This window comes from Lepisma saccharinum, chromosome 6 (genome assembly GCF_977018435.1).
Source record: "Lepisma saccharinum chromosome 6, izLepSacc3.1, whole genome shotgun sequence".
Lineage (NCBI taxonomy): Eukaryota > Metazoa > Arthropoda > Insecta > Zygentoma > Lepismatidae > Lepisma > Lepisma saccharinum.
The window spans coordinates 29,328,659-29,345,989 of NC_139234.1; the positions used below are offsets into that span (position 1 = coordinate 29,328,659).

General features: G+C 39.6%; 1 protein-coding gene across 3 annotated transcripts in view; it reads right to left on the reverse strand.

Moving 5' to 3' along the window:
• The window catches only part of Btk (tyrosine-protein kinase Btk29A), a 442,185-nt gene that overhangs the window by 49,128 nt on the left and 375,726 nt on the right, over positions 1-17,331 (reverse strand). The gene's annotated exons all lie outside the window — the stretch shown is intronic.

The window sequence follows — 17,331 nt, forward strand, 5'->3', positions numbered from 1 at the left end:
ACGAAGCCCGACCGGGATTCGAACCCGGGACCCTTGGCGTCGCAGCGCGATGTGCTAACCACTCGGCCACAGGGTCTGGCGATTATCATTATTATCATTAATAATAATAATAAATAATAATAATATACCTCTATTCCGCTTCATTTCTTTACTTTGGGTTACATCTTTAGATAACTCCAATTTATCAAATTTACAGGAGAGAGGAAATAATGTATTCTTAGGAATATGTCGGACTCTTAAGACGAGTCAGTAAACTGCAGACTCAACCTTACTGCTAAAGATTATAAGTGGAGATATGTTGATCTGACTCCAAATAGAGCTCTTCAGAGAGTTTGTTAAACAAAACCGAAAACAGCATTTTTGGACTTACGTTTCTCTGGTTCTCATATATGTTCGATACGGCGATTATGAAATTCATCTAATTATTATTATCGTCGAAATTAGTCAACAGTGACAGAAAAAGCGACACAACATAAAAAAGTAGCATGTTTAAAACATAGGCATATTCATGAAGGAAAAATCATTTTTGGATAAGTTTGCCTCCTCCCTTCACCTCTTGGAAACAAGCACGTGAATCCGTAACGAAAGGATTCTCCGATGTCTCTGTGCAATTAACGTAGGGTATCAGCACTGCCCGTTAATTGCCCCTCGCTGTACCAATCAGAGCTTTTGGCAAGGATTTGAGGTCACCGTTCCACGAGGAAAGGCTGGATGTGATGGTTCATTTAAGTTTAACTTGTAAAGTCCGCTCATCGGAGATTCCACCACGAGTGGGAGGCCGTGTCCGGTTCAGTGGGGCACTCGAATGCACTCGACAGTTGCACGCCGGTCGTGGAGGGAAAGATGGCGTCCAATAGTTTCGTCTCCGGGCACTTGTAGGCGTTAGTTGCAGCGGCGCCAAATGTCCTCGATTCATCGTAACAGGCATCCAAATTCCCTATAGTTATGGCCACATTGGACCGATTTCGGCACAACTTTTACTTTGCTCTGTGTTTGCCCGACGGACATTGTCCGAGGGAAATTGTTAAGTCTGTTGGAGGAATTTGAAGTGATGTGTGTATCGAAATGGCCAACGAAACGTTACTGTTGGAAAACCATTTATTGGAGACGGTAGCCAGAGTGGGGAAACTAGTTTTTGGAAGAGAGGAAGTAATGAGTTTCACGCTCTCCGAAGTCGCTATGGAAAAATCGTCTTTCTGCTCTTCTGGCTAATCGCAATTATGATATATAGATGGACACACTATGCCCCTGTATGGAAATTTCGCACGGTCACACGTGAGTAGCATATATGAAACACGAAAACGATTCTCACTTTTTACACCATGGGACAAGAAAACGTAAGAAGTTGTCGCAGGTTGAGATGATTGTTTATCCTCCTCACGTGTGTTGTGTGGTAATACTTCGTCTGTTTTCCGATAGAGGTTAGTCAATCCCAATACTGTGGATAGGGGGTCAGGCTTTTCGATAGAATTCAGGGGTATGCGCTTTTGCCCTAGTGCCTTTGAATAAAAACCAGGGCGCCAGTATTCTCTGAATTGCGGTTCCCCCCGTTTTTGTATTCATAAACTTTATTTGAGATTACATGTAAGTGAATGCAATATGTTACAAAGGTGAAGGAAAAGATAAGCGGAACTCGTGTGAAATGAGGATATGAAAGGAGAAATTATCCGTGTCTTCAGAATGATCTCTTCGGAAATGCTGAGGCGGGCAAGCCGACGCATATAGCAGAGAATCCAACTGTGAACCGAGAATGGTGATCAACATACCGAGAAATTCGACCATTGAGAGCTGCACTGACATTAATCTTCCAGGAATTGTTCTCTGACTTCACCCATTAATATATCTTATTCAAATCAATACAGTTTCTGCATTGATCAACGCATTTTCTATCAGAATATTATAACAATTTCCAATCGTGACTCCTGGTTCACCCTGTAGTTCTTCACAGGGTGCGAAATCCTGGGGGGGACGATTTCCCCCAACAATCTTCGCATCAAATATCCCTCATCAAAAATGTCTATGGGGGGGGGAGTTTTGTTATAAGAAGCAAAAGATAAGCAATTACTTTAATTTTACATATACATCGAAAACACACGCAAAGTAGTGTGTTTGTGAGTCTTGAATGCTTTCTCTCTCGCAAGAGATCATTAACAATCTACATCTATACGCACAATAAAACAAGAATGCAAGACAAAAATAACTATAAAGTCTAATTGATTTATATTAACATAAAGCAATGACTAAATAAAAAACGTCTAAGTAATAAAACCACTTCAACTATTTCATAATTTATTAACATCTTTAACCAGTGAGTAAAGGAATTAGTTTGCTACTTCATGATATCTGATAAATATAAAAGTAACAAATTAATTCATTACATAATTAATAATAATAATAATATATTTTACTTTTAATACCATTATAAATATATATATATATATATATATATATATATATATATATATATATATATATATATATATATATATCGTGTAATTTATGAATATGTTTGTGGGGGGTAGATTAAGATATTTCTCCCCCCCCACCAGTCTCCAATGATTTCGCACCCTGGTTCTTCATGAGAACTCCAATCTACAGTCTTGGGAGTCATTGTGGAATGGGAAAAATGATGAGTAGGGCTCGGAAGTTGAAGTAAAATAGCCCAAAAAAGACCTAAAAATATCTAAAAACGGAAAAAAGGACGTATAAATGTGATCCAAATTAATTAATAACTTCAGTTTTAATTACATATTTCATGAATAAAAAAATACAAAATTCTGGTGGTATGGAACACAGTGCGAAAAAACTGAAAGCTTCAAAATAAGAGAAAGTTGCCACTTACAGCTTCCAGACAAGTTACGGTTAAATGACCTTGTACGTACCGTACCTGCTTTAGTCGTCCAAATATATATATATATATATATATATATATATATATATATATATATATTTCTTTACTACAGAAAGGATGTTTAAGAGGTGATGAACTGATGATAATTCGAATTGAGAATGGGCAGTAAAAACGTAGTCTAAAGAAGGTGAACTTGCAAAAAAAATCCGTTAAGACCTACAAAAAAGGCTAAAAAAGGACCAATAAGCCAAAAAACGCCGAAAAAGGCAAAAAAGGACAAATAAAATCCACCTTTTTCTGGTCTACAATGACCCAAAATTAACATATATTATGTTGGGCCTAGTCTTCGGACACTAGGAAAAAAAGGATTTTTCCTCAACTTCCGAGCCATAATGATGAGCCAATAAAAGCTACTGTGCTTTAGCTGGAAACAGTTTCGCGCTTCGCCATGGATGATACGAGTGAAAATAATAATAATAATAATAAATTATATGCCTCATCCCGTCTATGGTTTTTGAAGACGTACACAGCCTGTCATCGCTATTTTTTTATTTTTTTTTTAATAACGGCTTTCTGTTTGACGCCTCGTTTCGACGAGACGTTCTCCGGAGAAAAAAATATCCTGGATATATGTAGTGACGCAGTACAGGCTTGCAATTACTATAAATAGAATACAGGACTTGTCCACTCCACAATCAGGGATATGTCCATTTGTTATGTCAGAAGTCGCAGAGTAAAGTATATTTGGTCTAGGTAATTACATCAAAAAGTAACTTTAAAATGTCACATATCATACCGAAGTCTCAAGCGAGACCAAGAGACGCGGACACTAAGTCTTGGTTGCGTACTCGTTTTTTACAAAGCTGCCTCGGTACCATCCGTAATGAATAAAAAATACTGATTTTAAATAATGTACAACAGAAGGAAGGAGTAGCAATTCTTTGGTTTCTCTGTCACACTGATTATACGCGTAATAAAATCTCTTGCCAGGTACTTTGTGTACAGTTCACTCGCAATCTAATAGGATGAGTGGAACTTCATTCTTCAATAGGGAGCACTTCAACAAGAATTGATTTTTAAAGGATCTAGATGAGAAAGCATTGGAATTTTGTTCCGGTAACTGACTTTTAGCAGGTTCTCAACAGCAAATTCTCTTTCAATGGTGTAAGTCCGTGCAATATCTTTATACTGGTGGCAGAAGAGGAAAGCACTCACGTAAATAATGTAGACAGACCGGTAATACTTCGGAGCCATTAAAATATGCAGTCAGCCGCTCTGCTCCCCCAAGTGCGTTTCTCTGTAAGCGAAGAGAACTTCTGATTGCTTTTCAAACTGGCTGTTTGTTTTCCTTCAACGCCGAGAAATGCCCACGGATAAAAAGTTGAAGCGGGAACTTTGGAGAAATGGTATTCGAGTGGATCCACGTCACGAATCCCGTGAGCCTACCAGAAGGAGCAGTATTCATGTGATTTGAACCTCCTTTCCTCATAAAGTCTGGTGAAGAGGGATGAAAATATCTTTTATTCTTTTCAGTCTGGTTGGCTGAAAAAAGCGGAAGTTATCCCTGTAAGCTCAGTTGCCCTGGCTGCAGAGATAATTTGCATTTAGACCTTCGTTCCGCAACAGACAAGAAACAGTCTGAGAGTAAGTTCAAGTGCATAGCTACTCATAATGGCACCATTTTTTGCTATGAACTCTAGCACAGAAAGCTTCACCGATTTCATTTGTTTTTCTTCCACTGGAAGAGAAACTAATCCCTATTTTTAAAACAATTTCAGCGCCATCGCTATCTCGCTAGTTTTATTCTACTCTTCAGCGATGTTGCCGAGACGAGACGATACTACGCACAGTCTATGTCTCGTTAACAGCACGACTGTCTCGTTTAAGACCTCGTATGGAGTCACAAATCGGATCTTGGGCAACACTAGACTGTCGTCTAGATATCTGTACTTCAGCCTGGTTCTCTTCTTTAATTCTATTTCGGTTACCTTACGTCGTTTTATGGGTTAATCGCGTACACGAATGATGAACAGAAAGATGGGGCAAACGCAATGATACACCAATGCCTTACCCAGGATTCAAACCTGAGACGTTTGGCTTCGAAGCACGTTACGATGACCACCCGGCTACGACAACCGGCCAAGCTTCGTTCTCAACTTCGATCTCGGTTGGAGCATTGAAATAATATACACATAAAAAGTGTATTAAAACAAAATGGCCTATTAAAAAAAAACTGACAACAAATATAATCAGTGAACCACTCCATTAGCGTGGCGTGACGTTCTCAATCGTCATTAGCCTATCTACGCATAACGTGGAGAGGGCCTCCCCTATGGCGCAGTGGTAGCGTCGTCGCCTTGTAATCAAGGGGTCCCGGGTTCGATACCCGGTGGAAGCACAAGTGGTTCGGATCCCACTTTAAACTGTAGGTCCAGTTCCGATTAGCCTTACTGTGCATAAAGTGGACTTAAAACACCAACTCAATCAATCAAGCATAAAGTGGGATTATAAGCGAGCCGGTGCATTTGTTGGCATTCTTGAATACTAGCCCCACAATAGGCATTTGCATGCGTTAAATTTTGTCCTGTAAGATTAGGCGCGGGATATATATATATATATATTTTATGTAAACACGCCTCACCCCTGAGTCGTACAGTAAAGCATTTTTGATGGGGAACTTTTCGATATATTTTACTTCCTCATTTATTGAAGTCTCGAACGGGAGAAGGCTCTCTGACTGTAAAAGGGTATTGACATGGTTCGACCATGTGTCAACCTCTCCTGGCGGTGACCTAGGTTCTGACCGACTAACTTCCGTGTGAAAACGAATGTAGCAATCCGCGCACGTGGGAATTCAGATTAGTGGCCACAGTTATGGATGGTTGGGTGTTCAATGAAAGCACACAAAATTGGCTCAATAACACATGGCGTTTGATTGCATTTATACATTTAACATGGTCGGCTTATTGCAAACAAACCCACCACACATATCTAGGCATATTTGACGTGACAATTTAAAGATTTTTTCACGCGAAAGTACCGGAATTCCCTTTGGAAAGGGATGTTGAATGGTATGTTTGCCTATCGCTTGACTCCCGTGTTAGAATACGACAAGCTCGCAGAGGACACCTTACTTTACAATTAAATGACTTACTTCCTATCGCTCCTAGTGAAGGATAGGGCCTCCGTGAAGCATTTCTATCTTGCCCGATTCTTCGCCACGCTCTTTACCTCCAACCATGTCTTCTCTTGTTTCAGCAGCTCCTGGTCGATTGTTCTTCTCCATGTACAGTACATCTGGGGCGTCCTCTCCTTCGTGCTCCCTGGGGGTTCCAATCCAAAGCATCCTTTTCCATTGAGCCATTCGGTTTTCTCAGGGTGTGTCCGATCCATTGTCATTTCATCTTCTTTATTTGTTGAATGATTGGTTTCTGAATTGTGATATCCCAAAATTTCTCATTTGTAATTTTATCAGGCCACTTTATATTCATGATCTTCCTTAAGCAACTATTCACAAATGTTTGTAGTTGGTGTCCTATTTTATCTGTTTACTTCCAAGTTTCATAGCCATATAGTAAAACTGACTAATATCCTGAGCTTTGTTGTTAAACCAATTTGTTTACTTTTCCATATTGGATAGAGTTGAATGAAATGTATTTTGGCTTTGCTTATTCTGTTTTTGACATCTCCTTCTGCTCCTCCATTTTTTGTTATTATTGCTCCAAGATTTTTAAATTTTTCCACTTCTTCGACAATTGTGTTTCCTATTTCCAATGTCTGCTTTTTTTGTGGCATTTATTCTAATTTCTGTTGTATTTTCCCGATCTTTTTTTTAATCCGACTACTTTTGATTCGGTTTCAATGTCTTTCAGTTTGTCTTACATATCCTTGAAGGATTGAGAAAGGAGGGAAACATCATCAGCAAATTCGAGGTCCTCGAGTCTATCCATCATTTTCCATTGTATTCCTCTTCTCTTTTTGTCCAAAGCTCTCCTCATTACATAGTCCATCACTAATACATAGGAACAAAGTTGGTGCTAACACACATCCTTGCCTTACTCCAGTTTTATTTGTTGTTAGTTCTGATAGCTGGTTGTTGTGTATAATAACTTGACACTTGCTTCCTTCATACATGTTTCTTATCAGATTTAGAATTTTACTAGGCATACCTGTTTCGTGAAGAATCTTCCACATTTTGCTCCTATTTAGTGACTCAAAAGCTTTTTGTAGTCGATGAAGACTGCATATAGTGTTGTTCTCCATTCTGTTGACTGTTCTAGTATAATTCGGAGAGTATTTAAATGATCCACACATTATCTATTGGATCGAAATCCTGCCTGTTCCTTCCTTATAGCTTCTTCTATTGGTTTCCTTATTCTATTCAATAATATTTTTGCAACTACTTTACTCGGTATTGATAACAAGGTTATTCTTCTCCAGTTACTACATTTTGAAAGATCTCCTTTATTTGGCAATTTAATAATCAATCCTGTTTTCAATTCTTCTGGATACCTCTCTGTTGTCCAAATTTGGGATATTAAGTGATATAAAAGTGCTGCTGAAGTTTCTATATCCGCCAACAAAAAAATCCGGTGGTATTCCATCTTTGCCTGCAGCTTTACTTTTCTTTAATTGTTTAATCTCATCTAAGTTAGGAGTATTTGTGTTTACTTTCTTCAAGCCTTTAATCTCATACTTCTCACCAGTTGCTGATGCTTCTATATTTTGATTTATAGTTTCTTCTTGATGTTGTCTGTTTAATAATTCTTGGCACCTTACTTACCATGTATGTAGAAAATATACACATAATATCACACAATTAGCTCAAACATGGAACTATACTTTCGGGCGTTAGAGAGTGGCGTGTGTTTTTCAAAAGTACATTGCAATATCAACATGAATATTCGCATTGCATTGTACAATGACGAATTTCACTAACATTACAAAGACATTTCGTTGCAGCTCATAATCTACATTTTGCAAATAATAATAATATGTGTTTCAGTTATCCTTAACATGGATGCCGTTAGGAATCGCAAGACCCTTATGTTCTGAAAGGTGCAAATATAGGTAACTCCCATTTCTTGAAAAATTCTACACTAAATTTGACATGAAGACAAACACCTTTTCTTATTAACTTTGTTTGTTCTTGAACTCTTTCTGCGCTACGAACCGACAAAAAAAAATCATCCTGTGTGTGTGTGTGTGTGTGTATATATACACATGTCGACCTCCATGGTAGAGTGGTTAGCACGACGGGCTACGACGCCTGGGGTTCCGAGTTCGAATCTCGGGTGCCCATGGGTGTTCTTTCTGAGTGTGCCTTCATCAATTTCTTTACACCATTACCCATCCTTATTTTCGCGATTAGCCAAAAGTGGCAGAAAGGCGACTTAAAAAACCTAATCAATGAATTAATTATTGTATCTGTCGTTTAACACACTACAAAAATAATAACTGTAGAAATAAACTATTCATAACATACTAGTCCTATGTATATTTCAGAACCGCGAGGCCCTGTGCGGTGGCACGCATCGCACAACCCTAACGGCGACCCTGATCCTTAAATGCTTGTTTTTATTTAATAATGGTTTTATGTCGCCATATAAAGAAGGGAACACACAGCACCGGTGCTGACGTTCATTGATTGATTGATTTAGTTTATTTTACTTCGCGTTTTGTGCCTCTTGGCTAATTTGCGAATATGGGGATGAGTGATGAAATTGATGAATATACATTCACAAACAAGCCCGAGCGGGATTCGAACCCTGGACCCTTGGCGTCGCAGCGTCGGTGCTGACGTATCAATTGTAATTTTTAATAGACTAATATCGACAAGCAGCAATTACTCGAGTGTTCTAAGAGCAATCGCTCTTCTAAATCAGTAGAAGGACAATTATACGAACCGGCGCTCACAAACACGTAGAGCCTGCTTACACCATCCATCCACTAACTGAATTTCCTGCTCCAAACTTCAGTATCGACCGGAAGAAAACGCCGCACACACACAAACAAAGAAGATCTCCCGTCCACAATGAAATTACCGTCCGCACCTCCTCCCACTGCTCCAGTACATTTTTTTCGTCAGCTTCAACATATTAACCGGGAATGAAAACCTAATAATGCCTGTGTGGGTGCAAACACAGCAGTGAATTGTCCTTATAATATCGATCCTGTTACTAAGCATCGCGGAGAAAGAAGACAAAGAGAGTGAGGGTTTGGCGAGAACAATTACGCTAAAATAGCCGCACAGCAATTGTGGATTGTTAAATAACCGCACACATTCTATTTGGATTTCGGGATCGTTCGCTTCCGGTGATTTCGGGATGAACAAAAAAAGGGAAACTGGAAAATTACGCAGTAAGGGGCGTTTACAAACATACAGCTTCCGCCATCAACTTTTTGACCTGGAAAAGAATCATCTCAACAAGACGTGATGTAACACACCGTGCATTCTTGGTTAAGTGATTGATGCACCAATCAAAACAGACCGAGATAGAGACTATAAAACAATGGATATGTCGCTCCTTTCTAAGAATTAACATGGTAACGATAAGGGTATCTCGTATTATTAACAGTTCACTTTATGCTCAGATAGACTGAGTGGATATAGACTTACAGTTTAAAGTGGGACACGAACCGCTCAAAATATGTCCCCACCTAGACTCGAACCCGGAACTCCTGGATTACATTGTGCACATAATAGGGTGGCAACCACTGGAAGGGCGATTGCCTCTTCTTACTGCCCAGACTACGTTTTTGTGTTACATGCTGTGCGTAATTGTTGACGTCTCAAGAGTTCTCTGTGTGTTTCCCACATTGTCTGAACAATGTCACAGATTGCCCTACACTCTGTCCCGGGAATCTCTGGCGCAAGTAAACGAAAACAAGTCATCTGCGCAAGCAGAACTCGACCAATGAACGCGTGGCAGGGGAAGTGAGCACATGGAGGGGAAAATGAAGTTGCAGCTACCAGCCGTTTGCAGCAGCGCGCAAGTTATCTACCGCTAAGCGCGACCTTGCTCTACAGATTCAAGAGACAGAGTGTAGAGAGCTGGGTTAGCCAACATTTTTTACTCAGTTTGCACACAAGAAGCTCGGGTAATGGCGTTCCCGGTCCCCATTATGTGGAGATACATACAGCGAAACAGCGAAAAGTGAACAATGCCCGGAGTTTTGTAATGTTTGAAAACAAGAAGTCGAAGATGTAGAAGCGCTCCATTATATAGTTTCTAAGGAAATTATCAACATGGAGCGAACAAACGAGCAGCACGTGTGAACATGCAAAACCGTTGCTTCAATTACCAACTTGTACAATATGCATTACTTCAGCTGCTACGGTGGAAACCTGCAGATGGGGAAATACACCCGGAGGAGTTCAGCACAGAAGTACAAATGGCAAGACATGCTCAGCAACGTAAAAGAAAAGCAAATTAAATAAACGGGAATGGCTAGGGGTATTTCCTTGTGCACACGTAACTGTATGCAACTACGAAACGAAATGCAACCCTGATGGTCTTCATGTGGAACGTCTCAACATGAAAATCACTTGCTGCTAATTCCTGTTAATTTCACTCGTGTTCCTATCATTTCCAAGCGGTATATTGCGTGTCATACGTGAAATCTGTTTGTTACGTGAATGTGGACAAAGGTGTTGCGTCCGTTAAGGCTTTCAAGCATTTGCCATATGGAATCTGTTTGAAGGATCTTCACATCCTGACATCAGTGGCGTTTTCTCTGGGTGTGTAAGTCGTGTGTCAACGGCCAAAGGAAAATGAAATAAAGAAGAAAGTATCTATACTCTTATAAATTACGATTTTGAGCGTTTTGTTTTCATTGTCAGTCTCGAGCGCCCGGTAGTTTTCGAACGCGGCGCAGCGCGCAGTGGTTGTCAGGCAGGCAGATCGGTCCCGGACTGCCAGGACGTTGGAGAGGAAATACAACGTCTTACCACTGCCGAAACATAGGATGACCGCGCATGCGCACCCTGCCACCCACCACCATGGTTAGCTTCTCAAGGCGTTGTATTTGTTCCCAACAGTTTGACTTTCATTCACCCCGCGTTCCGCGTTGTTTTGCTCGTGATTGTTGTGCATTATTTTTTAAACGTGTGGTGTGAAGTGATGTGATTATTTTAAGATGGAGAATAGTGAAAGTGTTGTCCAAAAATATTTAAATAATTCCTTTTCTTCGCTTTCGTATTCAGAGAAGAAACAAGTGATTGACAATGGTCGACCATGTCCGAATCTCACGATGTCAACATATGTTAAAGGAAAAAGTGGTGCTGGAAAAGGTTTTGAGAGACATTTTCGAAAAGAACTCTATGAAATATCAGACTGGCTTTGCGAGTGTGATGTGGTGAATAAATTTTACTGTTGAACATGTTTATTATTCTTAGGGGAGTGCGGGATCCCGAAAAGTCGGGACCGGGAGCGGGAAAAAAATTTCCCGTCCCGATCCCGACTTCTGGAAATGACTTCCCGACTTTTTCGGGATCCCGAGCAATCGGGAAATACGGAATGGTCATTTTAAAAAGTTGTTAATTCTCGATGTTTTCGGCAGTGCAAATGTCTGGAACTTATCGGAAATTCTTAGTTTTTGTATCAGAAATGCAAAAACAATCACTTACGGTGAAAATGACGTGTATAATTCGATTTTTCAAGAGCTTCGGAAAATTTCGAACATTTTCCGTCCCGAAAATTTCCCGACTTTGTCGGGAAATAGAGAATTTTTCCCGTCCCGAATGTCGGGATTTAAAAAAATATCATGTCCCGACTCTCGACTAAAAAAGGTGTTTGGAATTATCAAGGGTATGCGCGATTTGAATCATCTCAACACTGCAGTGAAAAAACACAGTGAGTCTGAATTTCATCTTTCTAGTTTCTTTAAATTTAGTAGTTTTGTTGCCACCCCTACTAGAATTGACGTTCTTTTGGATACTCAACGAAAATCTGAAACAGAGCTACACAATGAAAAAGTAAAAAAGAACAGGGAAATATTAAAGAGGTCGATTAACGCCGTCTACTATTTAACAAAGCAAGAACTGCCATTCCGAGGCCATGAGGAAAATGCAGCATCTCTAAATAAGGGCAATTACATGGAATTCCTTATTGCAAGTGCCGAGTTTGATTCCTCATTAAAATAACATTTATTAAATTCTACAGTTTTTGGCGGCACTTCGGCAGGCATTCAAAATGATTTAATAAATTCAGTTTCGATGTTCTGAGAGATGAAATCTACAATGAAATTCAAAACACAGACTTTGTGGCTATCATTGTCGATGAAACATCAGACTTCAGCAATAAATCTCAGGTGTCAACCGTGTTACGTTTTTTTTTGGCCTCACAGAAAAAAGTAATTGAAAGATTTCTTGGGTTTCATGACACGAGCGCCGATAAAACTGCAGGAGCTCTTTTTAGTCACGTGACTGAAATAATGGATAAATATAAGTGTGGGGCTAAATTAATTGCCCAGACATACAATGGGTCTTCTGTAATGAGTGGTCAGTTGAATGGCCTTCAAAGTAAAGTTTTGGAAAAGTATCCGAAAGCTTTCTTTACGCATTGTTATGCTCATGTCACTTTCACTAACATGTTCAAAAAACGTAAGTGGAGACTTAGGTCATTTGACTGCAATGACTTCAAGAGGATTTTCTAGCTTCCTGAAGGATTTCGAAAATATATTTTTTATAAAGGCTTTATCCAACTTGCTTGCCTTTTAAGACGTATTATTCAGTATATTGCAGTCTAAAAATGTTGATATTTTGTATTGCATTTTGTATTGCAGTAATACAATAACTGAATTTCAACAACAGCTGCAAAAGGAAATTGAGAATTTCGAAACACTATGGAATTTTATAACTGGTGCAGTAGAAGAGGAAGAGTTCGTTGAAATGAAAAGGAGGCGACGGAATAACGAATCACAGAAAGACCCCTGCCGGAGGCTTAACTTTGAAATCAATGATAATATCAGCAACCAGATAACAATTAGATTCGCATCATTTGAAGAATTGCAATATTTTGATTTACTAAATCCCACAAAACGGGGCTCGTTCAATAAAAGAGAAAATTTCCTCACCATCTCGTACATAAATTGCAGGAAATTTATGGCAGTCTGTTTAATTTAACCAAACTGCAGAATGAACTTTACGTTTGGTATTGGTATGCTTCCACTGAAGGATCTGAGAAAACACAAATTGAGATTGTAAATTATCTACTGGACACGAATCTAGTGGGTGGGTTTACGGAAATATATAAATTAGCAGTGTTGATCGCAACAATTCCTTCCACAACGTCAGCTGTCGAGAGATCGTTCTCGTCACTGAAGAGGATCCACACATTCTGCCGCTCTACTCAAACTCAGAACCGGATGACGAATTTAAGTCTTATCTCCATCCAGAAAGAATTACTTTCTAAGCTGCGAGAAGGGGATAAATCGAAATTTTATGAGGTGGTGATCAGCGCATTTCTCACTAAAGAAACAAGAATAGAGCTGGAATTCAAGTAACTGTAAGTAATGAGCAGTTGATTTTTCACAATTTACTTTTTGGAAGGATAAATGAAGGGTAAGGGGAAAAAACCGGGAATGCATTTTAGCGATTTTTCAATGAACGGGTCATTCTTATGTCCACGGTGGTTTTTTTAGGGGGGATGGGAGTTTCACCAACCCCTCTGGTTGCAAACTCGTGCTTTAAAAAATAATTGTTTGGCGAAGTATTGAACATTAATTTTCGTTTAAACAGACCTTGCTTGTCCTTACCCTTCAAAAATATTAATATTTTAAATGAAGTATTTACTTCATTTAAAATAATTTATGTAATGTAATGTAATGTTTTTCTAAATATTTCTAAATTTAAACCAAAAATGTTCGGAGAAAATTAGTAATATTGGGTCACAGAAATGAGAGGGGGAGGGGTTAACATTCCTTCTTTGCCAACGCCTTAAGTTCAGAGTCAGGAGACGCCACTGACTGACATTGGATATAAACTAGATACGACGACCTTGACCTTCTAGAGTCAGTACAGCATAAAACCGTATTACTATTGCAGGAAATTAAGCTAAGATCTACCCATGATGTCCAATATGGGTTACGTCAAATTACAAATTCTTCTCTCACTGCAGTATTCAAGTTAGTTAATTTTTATGTTTCGAATCTTACTTTGACTGCATGGAGGCCACTAAAAAGCATTGAGAGCGCTATCTGGATGTGACGTCCGTTACACATGTGTGCGTGTGAGATGCATGTTTATATATTCATACACACATATGATTTCGGGTGAGCGATGTGACTATCATTTGATACGTAACGTCACATTTGCCTCATGATGACGACAAAAAAACTTTCAAAAGGACGAATGAACCTTATTAGCACTGTCATCATTATGTAACGTATTAGTGGATTGGGTGGAAAATATCGAACTCATAGTCTGATTTCTCTGGATTAATGTACATATCAAGTTATGGACTTCACGTTTGTTAGTAAAGTTAACTAGCAGCAATCGGGATAATCCTCGCAGTTGAGGTTGTAAACGGTAACAATTGCAGGCTAACGAGGTTATGGACACCGGACTGGAATAAAAGCTGAGGTCACAAGGATAATTCAGCCCTAACAATTGAAGGTGCACGCTTAACTATAAAAATGACATTGAAGAACGTGAAACGATGTTTTCTGCCGCTGTTTCTCGCACGAGCGGGCCATTAGCTCGGATGAAAGGTCTTCGCGAGTGAGGTAGGACGGAGTGAAAGCGCACAAGACCTGCGACCTTACGTGGGAGGTCATCCGCGTCCCGTTTCGATGAAGGCACAAATCATCATTTTTTTCCCCCATCACAACGTGGGAGGAGAGAAATTTGTAGCCTGATAGCCAAGTGCAGATATCATCCACACACGCATGAAAAGATGGGAGGGTAAAAGTATGTTGCACGCTGCGATGCCTGCAGGTCAAAGATGGTCGAGGAAGAAGGATAATATTTCTGTTGTGTAAGACTTGTGGCAATATGGAAGGGCGCGTGAAGCGTTGCGAAATCAATTCGGATACGATAGCTTTGATCCGAAGGACTTTTGATGTCAGCAGTCGTGACGTTGCTCTGTCGGATCTCTATTGACGCTGGTTAACTTTAGTCATACATAAGCTATTTGGGAGAGAACCTACAGTTCAAAACAGGACCCGGACCACCAGCAATCGAACACGGAACACCTTTGTTACACAGAGACAACAGGAAGAACGCAAGCAGGTTTTAAACTCTTCCCGTTGTTGATTTTAGATACGAAGTGACAAACAACATGTGACACACGTCGAAGGAACCAATCACAATGCTGCGGACACGTCATACAAGCCTCCATACGCCTGCTAAAATCCTCAACTCTCTTAGAGGACGGCATTTGTAATTTTCTCAATTAGCTTCGCTTTTCTGCCATATTTGTCTAATCACGACAATAAAGATGACTGATGATTACACGAAATTGTTGGAAGGGACACTCACAAAAGAACACTCATGCCAAGGCAGGAACTCGAAACCGGGAACTTCGGTGGTGAGATCTTAAGTCGACCACTTAAGGTACTCGGCCCGAAAAGTAAGTAAGTTTGAAATGAAAATACGTACTTATACATATAATTGATACATGCTTTAGCACTAACGCATATTCAGCAGAAAATCCCCGTACTATGTAATTGTGTGTAAAATTGTTACAAATTTCAGTTTTTCGTGCAACTAAATACACTAGTATAATGTGTGTGTGTGTGTATTTGAAACATTTCCAGTACGATTCAGTAACCACTTTGGAAGCACTGAAATGTTACAGAAAATAAATTATATATATAGCATCCATCAAATTTAAAAAAAATACAACGAAAGGGGTGGAATCTCTCCCCATCGCTCCTTAAAATACAACCCTAAGTATATCTGTTTTAAGTCCACTTTATGCTCAGATAGGCTAATCGGAATACAAAGTAAAATATTATTTACAGTGGGATCTGAAACACCGTGCAATGAGCCAAAATATACAAATATAAGAAATAGTTGCATAATGATTATTCCATAATTTTCACTCAATTTGTCGTAGCACTTAGCATAATAGCAACACTAACGCAATTCATTTGGTACACACGAGGCTGATTAGACATCACACTCGGAACTAAAGTTCTGGCTTAGTAGGCTCACGAAGACAGCTGGATGGACGGGGAGCCCCATTTAGCAAGATTAATTTCGCACAACTGGAAGGTAAAGTTTATGCGGAGGGCTTTGTTATTTTTACTTCTCAGAGACAAGAGCATCTCGGAGCCGAGTGCAAAGTTTCCCTCATTTGCAGGGCTTCCGAAGAGTTTCTTCACAACGAGTTATTTTTCATCCGAAAGTGGAAACTTGTCTACCATTATCTACGAGGCAACGACCTGGCTTCTGTCAGCCACTTTTTTACAGCAGAAACTTTTCTTTATTCACGTCCATTGCAGTTTCGCACTGCGTTGGTGTGAAGCTACATGGCATGTTGTGGGTGCGGAGAGAAATAAGGATTGATACTTGCTCACCAGGAAAGAGACTCAAAGAAACAGAGAAGGAAAATAGGAAAAGACAGAGAATAAAAAAGGAGAACGGAAAAAGAAAAAGAGAGAGAGGGAGAAGAAAAATATATAAAGAGGGAGAGAGAAAGATGTAGAAAAAGACGAAGAGATGGAAAAGATCAAAGAGACGGGGGAGATAAGAGAGAAAGAAACAGACAAACCTCACACATCGATGGATTGGTTTGTTTTATTTTACTTCGCTTTCTGCCACTTTTGGCTAATCATGAAGATGGGGATGAAAGGCGACGAGATGAATCGTATGAAAGGACAATCACAAACGCACATGGAGAGGACACAACACAAGCCTGCAGAGTGTGACTGGCTGAGAGGCCAGAGCCTTGTTAGCCACAAGGGACAGATTTTGCTTTAAATACCCATATTGCTCTTGTTCGTAGACTTCTAGTGCAGAAATATGTTGCAGGTTAATGCAAAATTTCCGTGAAGACTTTGGTCTCCCTAAGCCAGGGGGAACCACAGCGTAGAAGTTTTCGAACCACCGACAAAGAATAACTATTTCTTAGTTACCAAGGCTCTTTGGAACACCGAAGAGTAGCACATCTGACCTATGAACCCACGAACACAGAAAGGTTGAGAAGCTACGAAAGGTTCGAAATAGCCATTTACACGAAGGCAGTGGAGAATACGGATAAGATATGGCAACGCTTTAAGATTTCAACTTCGTTTAAGTGTGGTAAAGACACTATGTAAATCCTACTGTACCTAAAAAGGCCTATTTCGACTTCTGCGGACTTACATCCTCCAACGTTAATCTGTTATTAATTGCCATTTGAATTGTCTTTTTGGCTGTTGTTTATTTTTCCTCCATCCTTGTTAAGTTCTTCTAAATTCCTCTTCCCTCTGCTTGTTTGATATTTGTATCTTTTTTCTAAATTAATATAATATGTTACTTGTACCTTCATATT